The 9,355-nt window shown below is 51.0% G+C and overlaps 1 protein-coding gene across 8 annotated transcripts in view; it reads right to left on the reverse strand.

Annotated features, from left to right (window-relative positions):
• Positions 1-1,737, reverse strand: part of JADE2 (jade family PHD finger 2) — a 47,797-nt gene extending 46,060 nt beyond the window's left edge. For 2 of the 8 annotated variants that reach the window (XM_037059534.1, XM_037059529.1), the window contains exon 1: positions 89-815. The gene's annotated coding sequence lies outside the window, so the exon portion shown is untranslated. Of the gene's footprint in view, positions 1-88; positions 816-1,636 lie in introns of those variants that run through there. The other 6 variants (XM_037059538.1, XM_037059537.1, XM_037059530.1 and 3 more) reach the window with 5 other exon arrangements.
• Positions 1,738-9,355: the final 7,618 nt, after the last annotated feature.

Genomic DNA, 9,355 nt, shown 5'->3' on the forward strand with positions numbered 1-9,355 from the left:
GAGCGAGGAGCGCTGGCAGATCTGTTGCAAAAACACAAAATAACGCTGTGGAGATGCGCAGGGCCCATCGCCGGGGGCTGAATCTTACCTTGCTCCGTGGTGCCCTTCCGAGGGGCGCTGCCCTCGGCTACGCGCCTTGGCAGGGGCCGGCGCGGGAAGGATGCTCCCGAAATTCGGAGCTCCTGGGGCCGGCGCGGGCGGGCGGGGGGCGCGCATCCATCCGGGGTCGCGGCGAAGGAGGCGGCGGGGCCCGCGGCGTCCCCGCTCCCGCACCCCTGCCGGGGACGGTTCAGCCCACGGGACCCAAGCCCTTGCCACCTAGGAGTGGGCGCAAAGTAACTCCATGGACGCTACTCACCCTCCCCCCCCTAAATAGCCTCCAACTGCGATGGCCGCGGTCGGCACCATTCACCAAACCCCTGTGTATGTTTCTGTTTCTTTTTAAACCAAGACTTCCTTGTGATCTCTTTAGAAAAAAAATGTGTTGGGGTGGGGGTGGGGGCAAGCGGGAGGAGCAAGGGAGGGGGAGTAGCCACTTTTTTCTTATTCAGTAGGATCTCCACTCCTGACACCCGCCCCCCGTCTCCCGCCCCCCTCCCTGCGCCCAGTTGTTTGGCTTCAACAGCGGGTCCAGGTAGCGTTGCAGGCCTCAGGAGGGAGGGTGCCCTGCCGGGCCGCCTGCCTGCCTGCACCTCCAGCCCGGACTTCCCACGGGCTCTGGGGCGCCCCCAGCCCGCCCTGTCCCCAGGGCCGGGCCCGAGCGGCGGCTGAGCCCGTGCAAGTCCCATCAGGTCTGCTCACACTTCACACACTCACACACATACCCCGCCCCTCCACTCTCTCACTCACACTTTCTGCTCACACCCCGCCCCCTTCTCGCCTCAGACCCGGGCGGCGCCCCCCGCAACCTTAAAAAAAAAAAAGCAAGCTTATACTTAAAAAAATCTTTTGGCGCCATATTAATGACGTACTTAAAATTTGCCATTTTTTCCCTGCGTCAAAAAGACGTTTCTTTGCAAATAGCCTGAAGGCGACACTCGCGGAGGGAAGGAGGTTTGCACTGAGCACCCGCCTCCCCGGGCTCCACCGCTGGAAGACCCTAGCCCTAGGCCCTGCTCCTGAATCGCTGGTTTAAAAATGGGAATCGAATAAATCGCGTGGCGTTTTACAGCGCCAGAAGTGAGAAGAAAGTGCTGGCAGGAGCGGAGGGGAGGGGCCCGCGCAAGTCTGGGGGAGGGGGCGCGGCCCTCCTCCCCCACCCACAGCAGCTGGAAACTAACATCTGGGGCAGGAGAAACTTGAAATTGTGGGCGACCTCAAGAAAGGAGGGGCGGCCCATGGAGAGGATCCCCCTGGGGTTCATTGCCCCCTCCTCCCGCTCGGGTGCCTCCACGCACCCAGCTCTGCCCCGCATTTCCGGGGGGTGGGGAACGCAGTGATGGGTGGGTGGGTGGCTGGCTGCATGTCCTGGCCCCAGAGGAGCTTCCCCCTTGGTTGCCCTTCCCATTCCCCCTAAAGGGTTAAAAACCAAGGGACAACTTCCAAAGGCTGGCACTAGGTGAGGAAGCGGGGCGCCCCTCTTCCCCACCCTTTGCCTCCTCGCCCCTCCTCCTCCGGCTCCACTTCCCGACTTGACCTTGTGGTGCACAAACAGTGCGCTCGGATCCTTGCAGTTTCTGGAAGAGCTTGCACTCGCCCAGCAGGCGGGCTGTGGGGCGGCTCGCGAGCGGTGGCGGGACCTTGGGTCTGTTCCCGGAGCCTCGGGCCACACCCACTCAACCCGTAGTGCCCGCCGCGCTCACCTTCTCTCGAGGAAGGAGCAGGGCTGGCCTCCTGGATGGGGAGGAGTGAGAAGCAACTGCAGCCGACCCGACTCCGGATGCTCCCAGCTGGGGAGGAGGTGATCTGGCCTCAGGTGGGGTTTGGGAGTGGGAGAGACCTGGGAGCCTGACCCAACATCCGTAGGCGTCATTGCCAACTTTTTCTTCCCTCTACCTTCTGGCAGCCCTCAAAGATGATCCAGTAATTTTTTTCAGCTCACCTTTGACTCTGAAAGCACATTGGTTGAGTTATGAACTGAGCCAGCAACCAACTACCCTCTCCAAGACTGAAGGTTGTTTATTCTTTCATTTCCCTCCACCCCCTTCCATGGGAAGATAAATATTTAATTTACATAAGGTGACATTTATGTCACAATTAAGAAGATTCCTGATTGCTGTGGGTGCTATAAGCTAACACTGTTGTTTATAGGACAAATAAATCTAATAATAAACTCATAATAACACACATCTTCTGATGGGGCTGATTGTCTACATAACAAAGAGGGGCAGGATGGGTCTGAAATAGCACTTTTTGCAACAAGAAAGAAATAGGAGCTCAAAGGAAGTCAGTGCAGCATTTCCCTGGCCTTCACTCACAAAGTCTGGGAAGGCTTATCTGGCAAGAGGGAGTAGCTGGGCATCACCTCCCCCATAGACCTCACTCGCTCTCCCTAGTGGGTTGGTAGGATCTGCCTAACCCCAAGCTCAGTGGTTAGAGGCAGAGGTGGCAGACCTTGAGTGAGTAACAAAATGGTTAAATGCTCTGGTTCTAATCCTGACCCTTCAGTTTAGCAGCTGCTGATGTGGACGTCAGTAGTACATTCCTCTCTGGCTCCCTTTTTCCTAGTCTGTGGAACAGAGTGGTGGCTGGGTTCCTCAGGCCATGTGTGTGCATGCACACACATGTACCATATGTACACATACATGCTATATGTGTTAAACAAGGCCCGGCTCAGGCTGCATGGTGCACATTAGGGCTTTCCCCGGAGCCCACATTTTGGAGGAGAGAATGTGCTGTCTGCAGGCTCTTCACCCTGGAAAACTGGAGATCAGTGATTTCTGTCTCACCGTCTCTGAGAACAAACACGAGACCTCCCAGTGTGGGCAAAAGGAAAAGATGGGAGAAGAAACTGACAGATGGCGGGCTTCGTGGTCCAGGTCCAGACATCAGCCTCAGCCACACATCTGAGGTGGGAATGAAGGCACCGATGTGGGGGGGGGGGGGCCGGGTGCAGCTCAAGGAGACCACCGCTCTGGTTAGGTCTAGTTGCAGAGCGTTTACATTCAAGGAGTAGACTGGACAGGCTCCTCTTAGCCACCAGGATTCCACAAACCCTGGCAAGCTGTGAAAATATGTCCTAGAGAGATGGGAGAGGGAGGGAATGCCCAGTGACAGAGCGCCCGCTCTGTGCTGTGTCCTGTGTGAGCTGTCCCATTGCATCCTCTTATTATTCAGAGCGGTGTAGTAACTTACCTACCCCCAGTCACACAGCTAGCAAGTGGTACAGAACTGGCACCTAGCCCAGCTGACCTTGAAACCCATGTGTTTTCCATTTTGCCACACTGCGGGAAATAAAAAGTACCGGTATCATTGGCTCGATTGCGGATGGGGGCCTGGTTGCTATATAGGTAAGAAAGAATCTCATGGGCTGCACTTTGCTTCTGAGGTAGCTTTCCTGAGTGAGTATGACCCATGTCCCCTAAAAAGTCCTTGGAAGACACTTCTTGCTTAGGACTGGAAGCCGCATCAAAATCCTTGGCTTTCTACAGCTCTCTGCTACTGTTTAAGGTTAACCTTGAAAATGTTAACAGAACGATAACCGTAAAGCTAATTATAACTCTTTAATGTTTATTAAAAGTCTCACAAATCATTAACTTTTCACAGAAAAAAAAAAGGAAAGCACAGAGTTCTTAGAGATATAATCAGTCTTTTTTTTCCTCCCAACAAATATTTATTGAGCGTTTCCAGTGTGCCCGGGGTCATTCGTGTGCTGGGGACGCGGCACCCAGGTGCCACACAAAAGTACCCGCTCTCATGCAGTCCACTTTCTGGTGCAGGGAGCTAACATGGGTTTTTTTTTAGAAAGCAAAAAATATATATTATATTTGAGGGTAATTGCTATGGAGAAAAATTAAGTGGGAAAGGGCAATGAGGGACTGTGGGGATGCAATTTCAATACAGTCCTCGGGGAAGAGCTCACCAAGAAGGTGGCTTTTTAGTAAAGGACGGGAAGGGGTGAGCCGTGAGGGCTGACGGGGGAGGAGCATCCTAAGCGAGGGGTTCTTAACTTGGAGTCCACACGCCCCCCTCTAGGGATCTGGGGATAGAATTCAGGGGGTGGTGATCTTAGAAGAGAAAAAAAAATATTTTTTCACTAATGAAAATTCAGCATGTTCTTTGACTGTAACTGCAGACCGCAAATCACAGTGACATTAGCAGCATCTGTGACATTGTCGCTAGGAGAAATCACAGATATTTTCATATCACGTTATAGTTGTTGAAAATATCTTAAAATATTATACTCATCACTNCAAGAAGGTGGCTTTTTAGTAAAGGACGGGAAGGGGTGAGACGTGAGGGCTGACGGGGGAGGAGCATCCTAAGCCAGGGGTTCTTAACTTGGAGTCCACACGCCCCCCTCTAGGGATCTGGGGATAGAATTCAGGGGGTGGTGATCTTAGAAGAGAAAAAAAATATTTTTTCACTAATGAAAATTCAGCATGTTCTTTGACTGTAACTGCAGACCGCAAATCACAGTGACATTAGCAGCATCTGTGACATTGTCGCTAGGAGAAATCACAGATATTTTCATATCACGTTATAGTTGTTGAAAATATCTTAAAATATTATACTCATCACTGCTTCAAAATGCTGCTGGCTCTTGTAATTTAATGAGTTAATAAGAAACATATATTGCTATTTACCCACTTTAAAATATTTTGAGGGTTGTATTTCAATATAATTCATTTTCTGTATTATTTATGTAGCTCATTTTTATGGGTTTGAAGACACTACACTCAGAAGGAGCCCACAAACACCACGGACTGCCTTGGGGGGCCACAGTGCACGAGAGGCTGAGAGCCACCGTGTCTACAGAGAGAGCTGCAAGTACAAAGGCCCTGAGGCAAGAAGGTCCCTAATATGTACCTGTACACGGAAGAGTTGTATAAGGCATTATTAGCCCAATGATTAGAAATTTGGATTTTATCAGGAGTAATATGGAGAGTTTTGAGCAGAAGCGTGGCGTCATCTGTCGCTCGAGTTTACGGTTACTCTGGTGCTAGATGAGGGACAGGCTGAAGCAGAACGACAGTAAGCAGTCACGGAAATGAGCCAGGCAAGATGCGATGTTCACTCGGACCACAGTGGTAGCAGCACCAGCGGTCAGCACCTGCATGCATTCTGATAGCTCTGATAGGGTTTGTTGACAGGGTGTGAGAAAACCAGAGGTCAAGGACGAGGACAAGAGTTTTGCCTTGGGCCAATGGAAAGTGGAGTCGTTATGAACTGTGATGGGGGAAATTGTGGAAGAAGTAGGTTTTGGGGGAAGGAGATAAGGAGCTCGGTGTTGGACATGGTAAGCTCAAGATGCCTGTTAGACGTCTAAGGCATCCCATAGGCAGCTAGAAACAGCAGCCTCAGCTCAGAGGCCAGCTCTGGACTGGAGGTATCATTTGAGAGCGGTCAGCGGGGGATTCGACTTAAAGATACCCGGCTGTCGGAGGTCGCTGAGGAAGTGCCGGGAGAATGGGAAGTGGTCCAAGGTCCAAGGATCGTGCCCTTGGGCGCTGCCAGGGGAGGAGGAATCAGCAGGATGATGTTGAAAAAGAAGTATCCCGACATCCCTCCAGAGAAGAGATACGAACCAATAAGCACACACAAAAGGTGCTCGACAGCATTGATGGCAGGGAGATGCAAATCAACACTGCAGTGGGGGACTGCCTCATACTCCCCGGGATGGCTATGACGACGGAAAGAAACAAACAGACCGAAGGAGTGTCCCTGAGGATGTGGAGAAGTTAGAGCCCTTGTGCCTTGTTGGTGGGAATGTAAAATAAAACAGCCATTCCTCAAAAAATTCAAAAGCAGAATAACCGTATCTCCCAGCAATTTCATGTCTGGGTGCATTCCCCCCAAATTAAAAGCAGAGTCTTGAAGACATACTTTGACACTCGTGTTCACAGCAGCTACAACGTGGAAGCAACGCACGCGGACAGACAAATGCGCTGACAGACAAGTGGATAAGCCACATGTGGTAGTTACATACAGCGGGATATGATTCATCTTTGAAAGGGAAGGAAACTCTGCAGAACGCTACAGCACTGAGGAGCCTCGGGGTCCCTGTGCTAAGTGAAATGTCAGTCCCGAAAAGATAAATACCGTATGATCCCCCTTGTATGAGCTATCTGGGGTGGTGGCATTTATAGAGACAGAAAATAGAGTGGCAGTTGCCAGGGACTGGGGGCGGGGGCGATGGGGACTTACTGTTCACGGGGAGGGTCTCAGTTTGGCTGGACGAAAGAGTTCAGGAGGCGGACGGTGGTGATGGCTGCACAGTAGTGTGAATACACTTAATGCCATGGAACTGCACACTTCAAAATAGTTACAATAATAACTTTACGTTCTGTATATTTTACCACAGTACCAAAATTGGGGGACAGGGGAGATAAAAAAAAAAGAAGCCGCAGCATCCAGAGGGGTAGGACGAATATGCCGGAAGCCAGGCGAAGGGAATTGGGGGGACAAGGAAAGCGCTGTGTCCCATGCTGCCCAGGGGTCAGGTGAGGTACGGACTGACAGCTGGCCATCAGGTTTAGCCAGGCTGGGGTCACTGGTGATGCTGACAGTAGCCTTGTCAAGGGAGTGATGTGATCACAGGTCTGACTGAGTGGGTCCGAGAGAAAGGAGGGAAGCCGACAGTGCCAGAGCCTGTTCTAAGAGTCTACCTGAAGATGAGATGTCCTCTGTGCATTTATGTTCATGGAGACGGGTAATCATGTATTTGTAGAAATTCAATTCACATGATTTGTATTGAGGATCTTCCAGGTGCTGGGCATGGTGATGGATGCTACAGATACTGAGAAAAATGAAACACGTTTGCTTCTTTCCAAGAGTTCACGATATAGCCAACTTGAGGGCCACGCGAGATTCACACAAATATACAGTCAGCCCCGGCAACAGTTTTTCCATTGTCACAGACAATGTGGTTACAACTGTGGATCTGGCCCTGGCTGCTGTGGCTCAGTGGACTGAGCACCAGCCTGCAAACCGAAAGGTGGCTGGTTCAGTTCCCAGTCAGGGTACATGCCTGGCTTCAGGCCAGGTCCTCAGTTGTGGGTGTATGAGAGGCAACTGATGGATACACCTCTCATACACTGATGTTTCTCTCCCTCTCTTTCTCCCTCCCTTCCCTCTCTCTAAAAATAAATAAATAAAAATCTTTAAGAAATTCCATAAAACTGTGCATCTGGTATTGGGCAGTTTTGGTTTTTGGGTCTGAGTCCTATCTTCCCCATTCACCAGCTCTGTAAATTTGCACGTCAGTAAACCTCCCTGAGGCTTACTTTCCTCTGTAAACTGGGGGTGAAATAATTCCCAAACCTCAGTGTGCCTGGGATGTGTGTTAAAATTGCAAATTTCTGCCCTGGCTGGTGTGGTGGCTCAGTGGACTGAGTGCTGGCCTGTGAACCAAAGGGTCACTGGTTCAATTCCCAGTTGGGGCATGTGCCTGGGTTGCAGGCCAGGTCCCCAGTTGGGGGCATAAGAGAGGCAACCACACATTGATGTTTCTCTCCCTCTCTCTCCCCCTTCCCCTCTTTCTAAAAATAAATAAACAAAATCTTTAAAAAACTCAAACTTCTGAGCCTCACCTCCAAAGGTTCTCAATGGGCAGGTCTGGAGCAGGGCCCAGGGATACACCTTTTTTAGCAAGCACCTGGTCATGTTTGATGCCCTTGGCCTTGAACCACACTCTGTAAAAGACTGAGAGCTTATCTACATGGTACCTCATTGGCCTGCACTCAGTAATTGCTCATTTAACAATAGTTGTTCTTCCAGAGGTCCCTATTTGGAACAAAAATTCCGTCCAATAACTTGTAATTTATGTCCAGAAGCAGAAGCTCAGCATGCTAAATTGAGAAAATAGTAGAAAAATCATTCAACATGTATTCATTGAATAATTACTGCAGGCCTATTATGTTCTAGACAGTATTCAAGGGCCGGAGAGACAGAAAATATCTGACTCATAATTTGAATTGTCAAGGTGGGCAAATGTAGTTTGCCACACTTTCTAGCAGCCAACCTCTGTTCAATCACTAGCTGCTTAAGGCCAGAGCTGTCCAGTGACAACATGCCCATGGTCACCTGGCATCTCGTGCAAGTGCAGTTTCTGATTCATTGGGTCTGGGGTGGGGCATGAGCACCTGCACTTCTAACAAGCTCCCATATGCTGCTGATGCTGCTGGTCCAAGGGTCACCCTTGAAATAGAACAGGTTTCAAGGGTTATGAAAATTGAATCACTTGCCCTAACATCAGTGCTCCAGGAGAAACCTGGGGAGTCCCGAAGGCAGAGAACAAAACCTGGGAAGATTGTACAGATGCAGCAGGTGTGGCTTGCTCACACTCTCTTCTGTCTCCCACATGCAGTCTGTGGCTCTAGGTGGCCTCTTCTGAGAAAGGGAGAACATTCGTTCTGTTGGTCATTCGGTAAATATCTGCTGGCTGCCTATTCCATGCAAAGCACATAATTTAACATTCAAGAGAGGGCAAATCCATCTGCTTCTGCCTCCGAGTCTCCAGGCAGAGGCAGCAGTGAGGGTTTGGGATAGAGAGAGCTGCCCAGGGCTGTGTCTGTGGCTGCAGACACTGCCTTAGCAAGATCCAGCCTTGGCTTTCCCTGTGCGCACTCTAAACGCGCTCCTGGGAGAGGTGCTCCTCCAGAGCCTGTGCCAACTGGTTTAGAGGTGGTGCTGACCAGCCCCAGGAGATGTCTGGATGATGTGCCAGCCAGGCCACCTGTCCCTCCTCAGAGTCTCAGACCCGGCCCAGTGGCCACAGATGGCAGAAGGCAGTGCAGACCCCTGGGGCCTCCAAATGCCTCCCCGGAAACTGGCAGCAGACAGTAACTCCAGCCAAGTCAGAGGCCAGCTTGGCGAGAATCAGAGTGTGAGACGCCCCACTCGGAGCTGAGGGGCCTGACCGCATCCAAGAACCACCAAGAACCAAAGCCACTGGCTCCAAGTCAAGTTGAACAGTTCAAGCAAACCCCTCTCAACCCTTTCCCAGGGTTTCCAATGAATCAAAGCAAATCCCCCGTTCTGGCTGTCTTCAAAGACCCTCGCCTTCATTTGCTGAGGAGGTCGTAGTGACACTGGAGGTAACGAACGTGGCTTTATTAAAAACAGCATGCATGTAACAAGCTCTGGTACGAGCAAGGTTCTGTCTTAGGGCAGTCTGTCTTCAAGGGACTTTGGCCCCTTTAGGAAGATGAGCCCTTTAAGCCTGTGCAGGACAATCAAGGCCAAACGAGCCATC

This window comes from Sturnira hondurensis, unplaced genomic scaffold, assembly GCF_014824575.4.
Source record: "Sturnira hondurensis isolate 20B ecotype Veracruz unplaced genomic scaffold, ASM1482457v3 Scaffold0011178, whole genome shotgun sequence".
In the NCBI taxonomy this organism is placed as follows: Eukaryota; Metazoa; Chordata; class Mammalia; order Chiroptera; family Phyllostomidae; genus Sturnira; species Sturnira hondurensis.